Source organism: Rhipicephalus sanguineus, chromosome 1 (assembly GCF_013339695.2).
Source record: "Rhipicephalus sanguineus isolate Rsan-2018 chromosome 1, BIME_Rsan_1.4, whole genome shotgun sequence".
NCBI lineage: Eukaryota > Metazoa > Arthropoda > Arachnida > Ixodida > Ixodidae > Rhipicephalus > Rhipicephalus sanguineus.
Window position 1 is genome coordinate 251666175 of NC_051176.1, and position 16164 is coordinate 251682338.

General features: G+C 46.1%; 1 protein-coding gene across 5 annotated transcripts in view; it reads left to right on the forward strand.

The window, feature by feature from the left end:
* Positions 1–16164, forward strand: part of LOC119377718 (uncharacterized) — a 191769-nt gene that overhangs the window by 111673 nt on the left and 63932 nt on the right. For 2 of the 5 annotated variants that reach the window (XM_037647069.2, XM_037647081.2), the window contains exon 1: positions 7198–7615. The exons of the other annotated variants lie outside the window; for them this stretch is intronic. The gene's annotated coding sequence lies outside the window, so the exon portion shown is untranslated. Of the gene's footprint in view, positions 1–7197; positions 7616–16164 lie in introns of those variants that run through there. 5 annotated transcript variants of the gene reach the window in all.

Consider the following 16164-nt stretch of genomic DNA (forward strand, 5'->3'; position numbering starts at 1 on the left):
CCAGGAATAGAAGTAGAAGGTGTAGGCTGAAAAATAAGGATGACAAGAAAATAAATTCATATTGTAAAGCGCAGAACTGAAATGACAAGGAGTAACACACACACAAGCGCTAACTTTCAACAATCAATCTAATATCTACCCTTACAATCAAACAAATATCTACCCTTACCAAGAATATAAAGTATCGAACAAGCAGAAAGCATTTGATCAGAGAGACATAGATTAAAAAAAAAAAGAAGACTAAAGTGCTCCGCTGTCGCACCGTCATCACAAAAGCAACCGCACATTTCATTTTCAAAGCTTTAGACCAAATAAAATAGAAGCGTTACACCTGTCTCAACTAGAGCTAATAGAAACGAAGTTAACCAGAAACTCCATGCATGAAAACGGCAACACCTCCAGGCTGTGCTAGTTTGCATAGTATAAGAAATGCAAAGTACAATTTCCTCTGCAGGAACTGACGAAATATTCACCTACACTACGCCAAAACCTGGCGCAATACCGGAGCTCTGCATGGTTAAACTGTACGAAAGCTCTGTCTCTGCTGACGGGATAAGGTATGTCACTACATCATGAAAAATGAGCTGCTTGCTGCGGAGAGCACATGCCGTAGGCGGTTGTGCAGGTGCTGAGCTGCTCCGTGAAGACGTAGTTTAATATGGCATAATAAGGGTTTTTATGCCAACACTGCACAAAAAGAAAAAAAATAAGGGAGGGTTCCGTAGGCGGCATGTGAAAGGTGCTTCTTTCTTTCTTTCTTTCTTTCTTTCTTTCTTTCTTTCTTTCTTTCTTTCTTTCTTTCTTTCTTTCTTTCTTTCTTTCTTTCTTTCTTTCTTTCTTTCTTTCTTTCTTTCTTTCTTTCTTTCTTTCTTTCTTTCTTTCTTTCTTTCTTTCTTTCTTTCTTTCTTTTCCTGTGTGTCGATCCGAATTCTGCCTACAGACATGACAACCGTTCATCAAAGCGTGAGGCGCTGGGCCAGTTGGTCTAAATGGACGGTCTGCGCTGGGAGCTACGGTATTGGGAGCGAGGCCCACCACTGGAAAAGCTGGCGCCACCGTCGGCGTCACGTGCTAAGCAGCGTCGTCTGCTTAGGTAGCACCGACGCGAGCTGAAAACGAAATTTTAGAATGCCATATGCGCCGTAATTCTGATTAAATGGGGAGTTTTTCCGCTTCCGGTGTTCGCTTGACGACACTTGAAAGCACTGCAATATGTAGTCGCTGTCTATGAAGGCATCTTATATGGTCGGCCGGTACTCCGTGCCGCAGTGCAGGGCGTACGCAACGGAGTCCGGTGTCAGCCTTCACACGTGTCCTCAGGGCAAGAAGCTGCGTGAAGCTTAGATTTTGCAAACTTAAAAATTGTAAACAGCCATCGGCTACAGCACGCGCCTGCAGCAAAGAAACATTTCGGCGTGGGGCTGCGATGTTCGGTGAGTAGCAGAAAGCGCTCACTGAGACGCTCGCCCGTCTACGCTGGCCAGCTAATGACGCCTTTCTCCTACAGGCTGGTCGATATGTTGCCCACCTCCATATCGACCCCAAAATTAGGTTCACTCCAAATTCAAGTTGGTCCATACCAACTTTATTTGTTTTCTACGGAGCCGCACGTATATATTCTTGTCGGAAAGGTGCCACGCCTTTTGCGTTATAGACACGATTTTGCCACCAAAATTGCTGCAGAACTTACCAAAAAATGTTGCGCGTCAAAACTTTACATTGCGGTCTCTATACCTCTTGTTTTTACTACGCTTTGCAGCTACGTGGTGCAATAACTTCTCTCTCTTTTTTTTTACTGCGATTTCCAGCTCATGCGGGTCTTTGTGTACTGTCGTTGTTTGGAGAACTAGTCCAGCGAACGTTGCTATGTGACATTTGTTCACATCCGCGTTGCGCGTTGCCACGTGGTTCACCTCGTAAGCTGCTTCTCCTTCTAACAGCAGTCGCGAAGCCTACGGTCTTAAGCTTTGGTCTATGCACGTTGTGATTCTATAGATACCGGCAAGTTCACTGCAATGAAAAGGGAGAGGTAGAAGCCATGTTAAAAAAGAATGCACGCCGCGCGGCATATGCTCATGTTTGTCTGATAGCACCAACCAATGAATGCATTAGATTAAAAAAAAAAGAAAGTAGCGGGAATTTGCTCGCTGAGGAGGCCGATAAACGTAGAGTGCGATGCCACTTGAATATTTATGGCATTGAAACGTCTAAGAACTTACAAGAAAAAAAAAAGAATCTTGTTGACGGCGCGCACAAGTAGGCGCCACTTTCTTTAAAGTTTTCAAGGAATTATTTTCGAAAAAAACCTCGATAACGCCCACTCAACAATGGTTACTTGTGTAATGCTGCGGCCGCGCGATCGCTTAATTGAGGCTTCATTCTGGTATGCCCCATTTATTTATAGACAGACAGACGAATGTAAGAGTACGTCACATAGTTCGCCCTCAGGGAATGCCTGCCTTTCACGCAAGAGGCTTGTTTTGGGATACCCCGTCGCGGCGAACACGCGCACTGTGCGCTCAGTGTACATATTCTGTAAACAAATAGCGCCTGTAAACAATTCCGCGCTTCTTTTCGTTCAAGATTATGATTTTTTTTTAAATATAAGAACTTCCTTCGTTTCGGAAGCATTCACAGAAATGTCCAGGAGGGCTTCCGCGTGGTGCTTTCGTAGAGCGCCGACAGCCAAACCTAACACGAGCGCGCCGGCGTTATCGTATGTACCTAGCACGCAAGAGAGGCGCGTCCGGTAGAGGGCGACTCCGTAACTCATCGCCCCCAGTAGCACTAGCGCAATTGATAAGGTTATAATGCTTTCAGAATTGCGCAGTAATGCTGCGTACTACTCGCGATTGGTGCGTGCACTTTTGCTTCTTCTACTCCCTTTTTGGCGCACGTGGTAAACAACCGGAGACATTTGCGGCAAACGTCTGCATCTCCTTCAGCACGGTTCTCTGTTCCCTATAACTTGATTGCTGGGGACAGAGCGAGGTATATATCAAGTCAAGTCAAGTCAAGTGCTTTTATTTTCATTTTTTCTTACAATCATGCTTATACAGATATCTGGACCGATAGCCAGGAAAGGCTAGTATCCGGCCCAGTGTTAATAATAAAACATTCAGGTCAGTGCAGTATTTACAGTTAGGTATACAATTACATATCTTAACAGACAAAGAAACGAACAATGGTTTCCACAAATGCACCCGAATAGTTATTGCAGATATGTTAAAGGTCCTGGTTCGCAAGAAAAAAGAATTTACTACACTGTTTAAAATTACTCCATTTTTCTGTGTTCTCCAGCAAAAAAAAAAAAAATCTTACCGTAAAGCGAGGAAAGAAGTAAATAAATTGTACAGTAAACAGAAACGAATGAAAAAGAAAATAGCATGGCAATGGACCGGCAAGAGTTCACTCTGCAATAGAACGCTCGCAAGCACACATTTCTGTCCAAGTTGTATCCACAGTACACAGAAGAACACGTCGCTACATACATAACAGCCCATTACTGCTCATCACAAACGCTTGCCCACCAAGTAAAAACTTTGCTCTGTTCCTGTATGCTCTCATCGGCCCCATGTGTGTTGCAACGTGTTTGCCGAACTGTAAACGCAGTGAATTTGCGAGTGTCGATGGACTGCACGAATTTCATGCTAATTGTTTTATAATATGTATCTGACAACTTGTATAATGAGTTTTGACAGCGAGAGAGAGAATTAAAGGAATAAATGGAAAAGGCAGCGAGGTTAACACGATGGTCACATCTTGTTTGCTATACCCTGTGCCGGGCAAACATATTATAACAGGCAAAAGAAGACCGAAATTGTACCCTCTGGAGTAAGACGGCATTGGGCAAGTTGGTATCGGTCCATATTTCAATGTAACAGGCTACAGCAAAACGAGCAGACTGATAGGAAAAGAAACGACAGGCACAACATGCGCTGGATAAGCGCCATAACCCTCTGGATAAGCGCGATAAGCGCGACACGGGCCTGAAACAATAATAAAAAGGCAAAAAAAGAGAGAAAAAAACCCCCAAAATTTTCAAATGCCATATTTAGATGGAATGTACCGTCACCTTGCCAAAACTAGGAAATAAATAAATAAATAAATAAATAAATAAATAAATAAATAAATAAATAAAGCAACCGTGATACCACGCGAATAATTCAGAAATGATAGCAAGAAATCACACCATCTCCCGCTAAAGGGGACCATGAGGCGATGTGAAGCAGCGTTTCGGCATGTAGAGCCCGCGTTTCAGAGGGGGAGTGGAGAGGGGAGGGGAGAAAGGCAAAGGAGAGAGGGGAAGTGGAGAGAGGGGGAGAGAGAGGGAAAGGGGAGTGGAGAGGGAGAGGAGGTGTGTGGAGAGGGCTTGCGCATGCGCAGTAAGGATGGTCTCGCCGCACACCACCACCACCACCGGATTGAACTCCGCTATAAGATGCTTCACATCTAAAAATTCAGCAGATCCCACGCGTTGTGGGAATCGGTTTCATGCGAAGCAGTCAGCGAGTACTTCTATGCTGTATTTTATGGCTTTGAGCCAAACGTTACGCGGTGGATCGACGTGTTTTTGTAAATGTAGTAGCTGTATGCACATCGTGGGCTTATCAGGCACGTCGACAACGCTGGCTTTTAAACGGTAACTTATGGTGCGACGTAACGTCAGCCCTCACGTTAGAGTACATACGTCAGTACTATCGAAACTAAGTGCACTTTATGGTGCAATCATGTGAATATCATACGTAACTTCCGTTAATGTATTCCTCCGGGGTCGAGCAATGCTTCAGTATAGCTTGTTGAATCATAGGAATACAAATGTAATGTTTATTAGACTGCTATAAAAGCGGAGCCAACACTGGAACCACCGACGTTAATCTGATATTACGACTGTATCATAGGGGTACTTATATCATGCTTATTGCTTTCTTGTAAAATTAGATAGCCAGCACCACAACTACAATTGACGTTGCACCGACATTACGCCTGCATAGGCTCTTTTTCCAAACCAGTTTATAGATCTGGCGCGGCTCTGTAGTTGAATGCCTGATTGCCACGCAGAATGCTTGGGTTCGATTCCTGCATGGGTTCCTAATTTTTATTCTTTCCATTCGTCGGGTCAATGCTACCGATGTCGGTTTCTCTTAACGCTCTCGCATTTAAATTACCAATGTCTGTTCTCGCCGTTACTGGGTAGATATAAATTGTCAATCACCTGTGGCGCATACCCTTACACCACGGCTCGTGGTAAGCGGGAATATGCCACACGTGTCTGGAGGAAAGGGTTTGACGACGTACTCGACAGGATTTTCACGTTATTCATGTCATGACGTGACAGTCATAATATAATAATATCTGGGGTTTAACGTCCCAAAACCACGATATGATTATGAGAGAAGGCATAATGGAGGGCTCCGGAAATTTCGACCATCTGGGGTTCTTTAACATGCACCTGAATCTAAGTACACGGGCCTCAAACATTTTCGCCTCCATCGAAAATGCAGCAGCCGTGGCCGGGATTCAATCCTGCGACCTTCGGATCAGTAGTCGAGCGCCATAACCACTAGACCACCGTGGCGGGGTGCCCCGACAGTCATATTCGTCAAGTCCTCTTACCCTCCCATGCCAATTTTGGTCTACACGAAGTTACAGAGGCGATCATAAGAGCATCCACACATAGGCGGCTAGATAGATAGATAGATAGATAGATAGATAGATAGATAGATAGATAGATAGATAGATAGATAGATAGATAGATAGATAGATAATAGATAGATAGATAGAGATAGATATATATATTTCGCTAAGATAGATAGATTAACGTCAAGGTTTCGCTAAGAAGTGATTCGCATTTAAAGTGAAAGCGGAGTAACAAAAGCGCACTCATTGTAGCACTCAATTGCTTTCCGAGTGGTCCGTCATTTAAAACAACAACAACGACGTAAAAGAAAAACCTTTCTAGGAGAGCTCCTTATGAATGAGAGTGTACATAGTTCATTATTCGATGCCTCTGGATAATGTTGCTGAAAGGTTACGAGGGCGGCTTTTAAATTAAGCTGACCTCTGATTCCCGGATCAATGGCACGCGCGAAAGCCTGGCGTCCATTCACTAATGCGTGTCCGAAAGAGCAGACGCGCATATCCCGCGGAATTAATGAACGAGGCCTCAAAGGTATACAGCTAAATTATTATTTTTTTGCCGTGGCCTTAGCAGCAGTGCCAAGCGTTGGCCTAATTTTGATAAAACTATAAAAAAAGGCAAACGAAAAACGAAATGTTAATTACTTGAAGTTAAAGGAGCTACGACGAAATAAAAGGACGGATTAAAGACCCAAATCCGGCTTAGCAGGCGAAATTCGTTTATTATTCGTTTGTTATTCGTTTATTTTTTTTTTTAAGGATACTGAACATCAGCCGCTATAAGCGCCTGCGTCTGCCGCATCTGAGAAGAAATAATCTGCCTTGTGTTTCGTCCACTCACAGGAAAAAAAAAAAAAAAAACTCGTAATATTACAGGCTTACGTTTGATCACTTCGGATAATATGCATTGCCCAAAGTGATGAAAGATTAAGTCAGTTTGCTCTCACACATTGTTGTTCATAAGTGAATACAATGTACGGCTTCATCACACACAAAAAATTAGAAGCAATGGCAAATAGTAAAACGAAAATCTGTCGCCTTCGCCTATTAATTTGCTACGTCCTTGCGCGTACTTTTGTAAATTTTGGAAGCAACGGCGGAAACTGTCGTGCTACGAAAGGTCGCCGTCACAATGGAAGCGTCGATGTAGACACGCAGGTGCATCTCGCACGAAACAAGCTTATTATACGCCTTTGCCAAAGCAGTTTCGTCTGAACGCCGCAGCTGTGCGAGCTTCGTCATTTGAAATGAACATGAAAAAAGAATTACGCACTTCGATGATCAACCTTTATTGATGAAATACCAGATCAACTGCGGATGCGTCTCTTTCGAGAACAAAAAAAAAATGATTCGAGAAGGAGAACGTTAGGAGATAACAGACCACAATGCGTATTCACCTCGTATAATCTGTAAACACGCGGTGCATACATCCTGAATGGCTTGCGCGCCCTTGGCGCTCTTTGACCTTTGGCGTCGCCCACAGAAGGATGCAAGTGCTAAAGGGAACGTCAGACTGACGCCACAGGCATTCCGCGAAAGACGAAGTGCCTGGTCTGCTGTTCGCTCAGCCTGCGCGGCAGCCTCGCTGCGCGCAGAGCGCCAGGCAGCGTAGACGCTTCAGTGCGCAAATATCGTTACGCCACGACGGAAGCCACATGCCGAGTTCGCGATAGCAGCGCCTCCCCGCACGCCTCCTCGTTGCAGACGCCATAGATGCAGCGTAATGCTACGTTCTCGCCTATTTTTCTTCACGCTCCGTCAGATTTTGACAGAGGAGATATCGTGAGGCGCAGATGTCTTTCGTTCTTCTTTCGTTTTATTTTTTTTGCGCGCTGCATATCCTCCTTTATAGGAGCGCGATGAAAACAGAAATAGTAAGCGCTGTAAATTAAAAGTGCTTCTCTTCCTCGTCGCGAACACGTCGCCAGAACTGCGAGGACAGGAACGAGAACTACAGCCGCATCTCTTCGTCGGGGTAAGTCATCTGTGGCATTTCTGTAGCCGTAAATTGAACAAGCGCCGTCAACAGCATCATCTAGGCACAAACAGGGAAAGCTTTCTGACGACTTCCTCTTCCTTAACCAACGGGAAATGACGCAGAAAGTAAAGGCTCACAATCGCGGCTATATGTGAGCGCATCACTTAATTTTGCCAACGGCCGCAAAATATTGACACAAAGCGATACCGCTGGTTGCTTTGTGTGCCCAATAGATTTACGATCTGGACATCTCACGGCTTATTTCAACAACATCGTGGAACTTGCTGAACCCAGGCTGATCTTACATACGCTGTAGTATAAAAGAGAGAGAGAGAGAGAAAAAAAAACGCTCCTTCAGTAAGTTTCATCGACGGCAGGCCAAATTATGGGCGTATTTCTGTGTACCGCTTCGCCTCGAAGATTATGTTAAGGGCTGTGCAACTACAGTTTTCGATGTACCCTACCGAGGGCCTCAGTAAACTTGCTTTTATTTACTACAGCTCAAACACACAAGACGTGGACGTCGATGTGGTGGTACAAATATGTCATGGATGGTTGTGGTTGTCGATAGCAGTTCTAATGCGGGAACGGTCAATCATAAGGGCGATACCACCCAATGAGATGGGAAGTTATCAGAGCGCTGAATTCCCGCCTAGTTGTGGATGGGGGACTCATGAAAAAAAAAAAGAACTGTTGAGAACGAATACATTTTGGTTATAACTGAGGCGAAATGCCCGAGGCCCGTGTACTTAGATTTAGGTGCACGTTGAAGAACACCATATGGTCAAAATTTCCGGAGCCCTCCAGTACGGCGTCTCTTATAATCGCATCGTGGTTCTGGGACGTAAAACCCCAACATTTATTATTAGATTTTAGTTATATGAATAACTGGAATAATGAAATGTGTTGCTTGGTTTTTGGCTAATTCAACTGTGTTATCAGATTTACTTGGTGCGCATGTAAGATAGCGCTGGCGTGATACGTGTAGTTTTAGAAAAATAAGCGAGAAAAACAGGACAAGGTTACAAGGTGAGGATGAGGCGTATATATAGGAGCAAGTGTTTAGCACAATTGTGAATTGCCTTTATATGTCGAGTGTTTGTTATGGAGCTTAAAATAAATGTATCTGCAAAGACGAATAAAGAAATAACGGCGCAATTCGTATGGTTGTTACTAGCTTGCCAAGGACACTTTGAGTTTATGCTTAACATGTAAAGCATCGGAGTAGCGCAAAAACCGGCGTTTGGACTTTTCCATTAAGTTGTCAGGTTTATTAGAAGCGTTGCGTTTACTACAGGATAGGTTTTTGATGCAGCAACAACCTAGCCTGCAGTCGTTCCCATTCGGTGTTTAGACGCCTTGTATTTGCACCAAATAGAGGCGATTGGGAACGCTGAGTTACAGTGACGGGAAGAATGCGAAATTTCACGAGACAGTAATTGTTTTTATACGTAGCCGATTTGATTACACGAAGCATGGTTGACCGGTTGAAACGAAGGTCCCTATAATTTCTCGACGCTTTTCATAAAGATCTGGCCGTTTCTCTCATAAAGGTCGAGAATTTTCTTAGTTTTTTCGATATCTATATAGGACTTCATCTCATTATACAGTCGGTTTCAATAGTTTAAAGACCCCAGTAATTTCCCTTTGAATTTTCGAGTAATTTGTTACTGTACTCGGTCGAAATGCACAGTACATGTTGTTAGCGAATTTTACAACAGGCCGGAAATCTAAGTATTCCCGCTGAAGCTGAACATTTCCGCTGCTTCGGTATGTATACCTGCCGAAGAAGCGGAAATATTCAGCTTTTTCCGTTTTCCCTTAAACTTCTGACGCTAACTGTACATGCGTACTTAAGTACGTACATACACCGCGACGTATACGCGCATACGTGCATGCGCGGCGCCTAAACGTGGATCTGGCGTGCTCAAATACGTATCGATAACAACAACAAAGTACCGACGAGGATGTTTCTTTGAACTTTACGCGATGAATCACTCGTAACATCTGCCTGCAAGCAACGGCGTGCTGAAGAAGAAAAAAACCCGCATTTCCCCGAAGGGGAGTATGAGGAAGTGCGAAGCACGGGGTGATGCTATGAGGGGGCGCGCACGACTAAACTCGAAAACTCGTTCCAAAGAACCCGCAACGCGTTCAACTTGTTGGCGGCGTTGCGCACGCCCGAGATGGGGCTCAGGTTGTTGTCGAACCACAGTCGATCGCACACCGCGCAGCTATATCCGAAGCTGCGGTCCAGGAAGTCTCGCTTGAAGCGCGCGTCCGGCCGATCGAATTCGAGGGCCCGCGCTCGCTCACGCATCCCCGCGCCAGATCGGCTTCGGGGTGCTCGGCTCGCTTCGCACGCTTTCGTTCGGCGTCTCGCCGCCGGCCTTCATCACCACAGGCAATGCGCGGGGCGCGCGCAGCCACGGAGCGGAGGGCGGAGCGCGCGCAGTCACGTGGGGCGTGACGTCGCTGCGCCGTTGCTACAGACGCTCCTCACCGCTCCTCGCGCCGTTGCTATGGGACGGCGGATTCAGGGTCGCTTATAAAGTGCATTCGCACTTAAAAAAAACACTTCTCTGCGCTTAACAGGAATAGCACACGGGCAGACGATACGGTGCCGTCACAATGTCGTCTTGGCGTATACGACAAGTGTTATCCTACACATTACTGGGCTATCTATTAAAGAATACTGTCAAAAGCCAACGCCGCCGTGAAACAGGCGGAAGTGCCGTGTGGCATCGGTGAGTTAAGCCTAAGTGAAGCCTGTGAACGTAAGACAAGAAAGGCCGTGACCACGCGACGGACCATGCCTATTTTGTCTTCGTTACCGCCTATGTCCTCAACGTCCCACTGAAAATAGGTATGATGAGGGCACTGGTGAAAGGACGGCTTCATGTAGCTTGCTCACTGCGGTGCTTCAAGTTTAATTAACTTTAACAAATACGTTCGCGTATTTCTTTCTCCGCCCGTATTCCTTCACGTATTCCTGGAAGACCTGCTCGCTTGCACATTTTTTCCCTCGTATTTCATTAAGTCAGCGCGCGCGCGTGTGTTTTTGGGCGTTCTTTTACGGATTATTACGAAATCCCCAGGATTAACGCTGCTAATTCGCTCAAATCCGCTGTAGGCTTGTCTTGATTAGCCGCCAACCGAACCATTCAGAGCTTCTAGGGGGAAAAATATTAGCAGCGCTGCGGCAGGTTGAAAATACAGAAATAGAACGTTTTAGAAATGCTAGAAGGAGATGGGGGCTTACTTCACGAAGAGACGTGCGTTAAACTGCGTTGAATCGCGAAGCTTTCGGTCGCCCGTTCATTTCACTTTCACTTGACGCGTGGCTTTCGCGAATACCGTATACGCGCCGTAGCGAGCAAATGAACTGTGGACGATCCGAACCTTATAAGGCAGAAAGATGTGGACCTATATCTGATGTCGTCTTTCATAAAGTGGTGTGTTACGTGACGAAGAAGGTCAATGAGACGGCGGCGAGCGAATTTCATTAACCTCGGGCGTGCACCTTTAATTTTTTGCGTTGCTTTTCTGTTCGACCTTATAACATTTAAGAAATACTTCAGCCGTGCCACATTAGTGACGCGGAAAATCCCCCTCCCATGCAATGCCAAGGCACCATCGACGATATACGACAGCGCAGAGACCACGGGTGATAGGAAGAGGGTTAAAGAGTAACGGTTACACGACAATGCAGAAAGGGTGCTAGAAATGGGGGCTAGCAAAGGAAACTGCGCAGACACCGTCGGCGATGCTTGCAGATGTAAGCGAATACTCGGGCGTTTAGAGCAAGCTATGCGCATCATTTAAGAAACGATACAGTTCGTGGTCGCGGGATCCAATCCCGGCCACGGCGGCCGCATTTTGAAGGAGGCGAGATTCTCGAGGTCCGTGTGCCCAGATTTAGGTCGACGTTAAAGAACACCGGATGGTGAGAATTTGCGCAGCCCTCCACTACGGCGTCCCTCATAATCATATCGTGGTTTTGGGACGTAAAACCCCAACAACTATTATTATATTACGATACAGTTCGTGACGTATATATTTTTACACCGGTGTGAGTTGAGTGGAGCCCTGTTGTTTCTTTGCGTGTTTCAGTAATGGACAAAGCCGTACAGTAGTGCACCTGTAGGAGTAGCGCAGGTGGCATTACACACAATGTGATTCGTCTCATGTGTGTTGTCTCTAGCTGCGCGAGCGCTTCCGTGGAACGCGACTGCCATCCTTCTCTCCCAAAGCCGTCGCAGAGTGAGACGGCGGTGGGAAAAATAGAAGGTTTATCCCGCCGATCCCTCCTTATCCAAACCATCGAACGTCACGAAGCTCATGCGCGACGGCACGTGTGTCTGCGGGAGCTAGTTGGTATTCGGCAACGAACGTGCCCAGCTATTCGCCGAGACAGCAGTGAAAGAGAAAAAAAGAGATTCGCTTGAAAAGAAAAAGATCCGCCACGACGACAATTCCATATACGTCTATCTACTGGCGCTTTTGTGCGCCCGTTTCTCTGCCCGGGCTGGCGTGTCCGTCTCATTCGCGCACGCGTGCGTTCCAGCTACCGACGTAAACGCACCGCCTCAACCACGCCACGTTCGACGAGTTTTTATTATCTGGGAAGAGCAGCGCCATTATTTTGCCGAAGGGTGCAAACGGCCGTACGTATCGCCGGCCTACGCGCTTTGCGGTTTCTCCTGCGCGCCCTTTGCCATTGAATGAGCCTGTCATGGGCGCAGACAGATTGCTGGCCGGAACATGAGGCACCAGCAGAATAGGGACGGCAGCCATTGTTATTGCTCGCGCGTTCCACCTTGTTCAATAGACAAAACGCGCATGCGAGCACATGCACATTTTTATGTGTGCGCGCGCGCGAAAGAAAGCGAGAAAAAGGGCAGCGCATGGAAAGTGAAGCGTAATTACAGCGCGGTTTCGTGAAAAGGACGGAGTATATATACGAAGCAGGAAAGAAAAGGGCGTCGAGGACGATCAATTTTATGCTGCCCATAGACAGTCTACAAGCGTGAGTGTACTCTGAATTTGTTGTGAAGGTTGGCCGCATTCTTTGAAGATAGTGAAAGAAGCGGCGTATGATATATATGGTCGTCGCCGAAGAAAAGCATACGCCGCCCAGGGGGCGACGCGAGCAGCCTATTATACCACGCGGCAAGCGTGGCTTCCACCGCAGGAGCTTCGGTATACGGCTTGACGTATTCGCGGCAATGTGCTGCCCATCGCATCTTTCATTTATAATCGTCTCAGAAGCGAGAGCAACCAAGAGAAATTCGTGCTGCAGTGGTGACTGTTACGTCATGTGGCGTCTAAACCGGATATATGTGAACTCCGAGTATAACGCAACGTGTAGCTCGATTAGGTCAAGCGCCTCGCTCAATTCACGGCAAGAAGCTGCAAGGCGGTTTGTAGAGTGGCGAAGACCGAAAGGTTTTACTGAAGGCGCCTCTTTCTGCATACAGGCTTTTACTAGCATGACGATTTGTGCTGATAGAACTGTAACTGCCTGAGACAGTCGCTGATATATGTCATGCCAGGGGCACCACTGTCCTGTGGAAGGTTTATTTTTACCTCCTTACTATTTTTTGTTCATTGGAACACCATCCTCAACCTAATAGCCGGTGACGCCCAAAGTGTAATTTCAGTGCATGCCTCGTCAGCAAAGTGCGCCCGCCCATACAACAAGGTTCCAATATTGCCACTTTGTTAACTGTATGATTACGAGTCGTTAGTTAAATTTTGCCTCGTGTAACTTATGAATCTCGTTAGTTACTAGTTTACGTGCTCAGCACAAGAAAACTTTCAACCAACCGACCCGCACGACGCGGCCCGCACGAACACCTAGTATTTGAGATTGCAGAAGAGACGTACCATTTAACTGAGAAAGGGCACGAAATAACTTTTCAGTGGCTTCCAAGTCACTGTGGGATTATCGGCAATGAACGGGCCGATCAAGCTGCTCGTTCCGCCCATACTGAAAACAATCAACTCTTAATACCGCTCTCCAGAACTGACGCTGCAAGGAAGCTCCGCGTGCTTGCTCGCCAACGCACCATGTCGGAGTGGAATGAGCCACACTTCCAGCACGCACGACTATATGCCCTGGACCCAACTCTCAGCCTTCGCATTCCCCCAGGACTTCGCCGAGGTGACGCTACCCTTCTGTACAGGTTATGGTTGGGTGTCGCATTTACCTACGCGTACGCGTTCCGTATAGGAATGGCCGACACCGCAGCTTGTGACCACTGCGGAAGTGATGAAACGATTCAACATATTCTGTGCGACTGTCCACAGTACTGTTCGCGGAGACAGATGCTTTGCAACGCGCTTGATAAACTGGACGACCGAACTCTTTCGGAAGAAAGAATCCTGCGCCACCGACAGGACTTAACGTCACAGAAGAAGGCTGTGCAGGCGCTAATGCGCTTTCTGCGTTCAACCGGTCTTTCAGAACGGCTATGATAGGAAATCTTGCATGTGTGTGCATGCGTGCGGTGTTTTTTTTTTATTATTTTATCTCATTCTCTCTCTGTCCTCTTTCAGACCCCTATATCCCCACCCCTGTGCAGGGTAGCAAACCGGTCACGCGCACCAGGTTAACCTCCCTGCCTCTTCCTTTTCATCTATTTCTCTCTCTCTCTCTCTCTCAACCAACCTCTTATTCGCCTGCCTTTGCGGATTCTTTGAATATCCCTGCCATACAGACTGAAAGGATGGACGGATGGAGGAGCGTGGTAACGCCTGGATCACTTTTGATGAGATCACGTGCTGTAATCCCAGAAAAAGCCACATATATTCACTACACCTCTTTCCGGAATGTAAATGGAACAGTTTTAATAACTTATGTGGTTTTACGAACCAAAACCACGGTATTATTATGAGGCACGCCGTGGTGGAGGGCTCCGGAAAATTCGAACATCTCGTGTTCTTTAACGTTTAACGTGTTCTTTAAAGTAGAAATGGTACAGTCTTGAAGTGTCACTGATGCGTATCGGCTTGATTGTTCTATAATACGTCTATGCCGTATTTGAATGAAAGCGCATTCTGTATATCTTGATGCAGGTGGCTGCTGAGCTTAACGCCGGCAGAAACAACCCCGTGTTGACATCTTCGTATGCACGACAGACTTGCGCATATTGTGACGAAAGACGCGCTGCAAATTCAAAAGACGCGCTCGCGTATACCTTTGCCACGTAGGTGGAGTTTTCAGAGGAAATGGAACTTTCATTCAGCATTAAAACACGCTGAATCATGGCACACGACGCGTCTGACCTTGTAGAAACGCGCCACAGTGCGCCAGTACGGCGAGAGAGGCACAGCGAATTTCAGCGGAGAACGCGTTCCACTTCTTTCTTTATCGAGAGCCAGAAGATTCGCGCACTTGGATTTTCTAAGTAAATTGTCGCAATAAGATGCGTCTAATGCGCTTAGCATCTCAAAAGCGCTGGCTCGCAGGAGGGCAATTCTCAAGGGAGTTTCGCCTTTTCAGGCGTGCGTCCCTGGCCTAATCGTTAGAATTCTGTGCCGAATGGAACGGGTTCGAAAAGAAGCGTTGGACGTTTTTATATTTCGCTCCTAGGCACGTGTCAAGGTTGTCCTCAAGGTCACATAAACGGGCAGGAACTACTTACAAATTGCAAAGTAAGGGAGGGTTGGGTGTAAAGGAAGCGGCCTCTTTAATAGTAAAAATCTGTAGTGATCGACTGTATGAATTGTATGTTCAAGTGCACTCAGTTTAAAACTATTCTTAAAAAAAAACTGTTCGCACTTATTTATATCAACAATAAGCAAATAACGCTACCCATATCTTCTGTAAACAGCGCCTTATATACATCAAAAGCGGACGAAATTGTTGTATTACACATTACTAGAAAATACGCGTACATATACAGCATTGACAAACGTAACCTATTTCGTTTTTTAATATTAGTTCATACGAATAATCAAGTGAGAAGTGGTAACCTTTGCCAGAAAATGGTGACAACTTCCCCATTATTTTCATTTTGATAAAAAAACCTGCCAAACATTTTCAACAATTTCACGGAAGCTGTTTGTCTAAACTAATTCTGAAAGTAATGAGTAACTTTCTTGAAATTACTCTATCGAAGTAAATTACTACATTACTAAATTACCAGCCCACAAAAATAATTCATTACATTACCCATTAAAGAAAAAGTAATTTAATTGCTGTAATTTCATTACTGCCAAGTCTGGTCGCTATCCATGCTGCACGACGAATATAAGGACCATATTCAGCTTTTCACTGATGGCTCGACAGCGGCTGGAGGGTCTTGGGCACTCCGCAAGCTGCTGCAGAGCTTGCGGCACTCCGCAGTGCACTTCGCGGGATTCAGCGAGAACCACCACTAAAAATGGGGGCACGCTCAAGCTTCGCCTTTAAGAGTTGAACGCGATAGCGATATCCGGCCCCATCCTCATCGTGCTCTACTTCTCTTGTCATTATGTTCAGTCGCCCGGTCTCTCTCTCTCTCTCTCTCTCTCTCTCTCACACACACACACACACACAC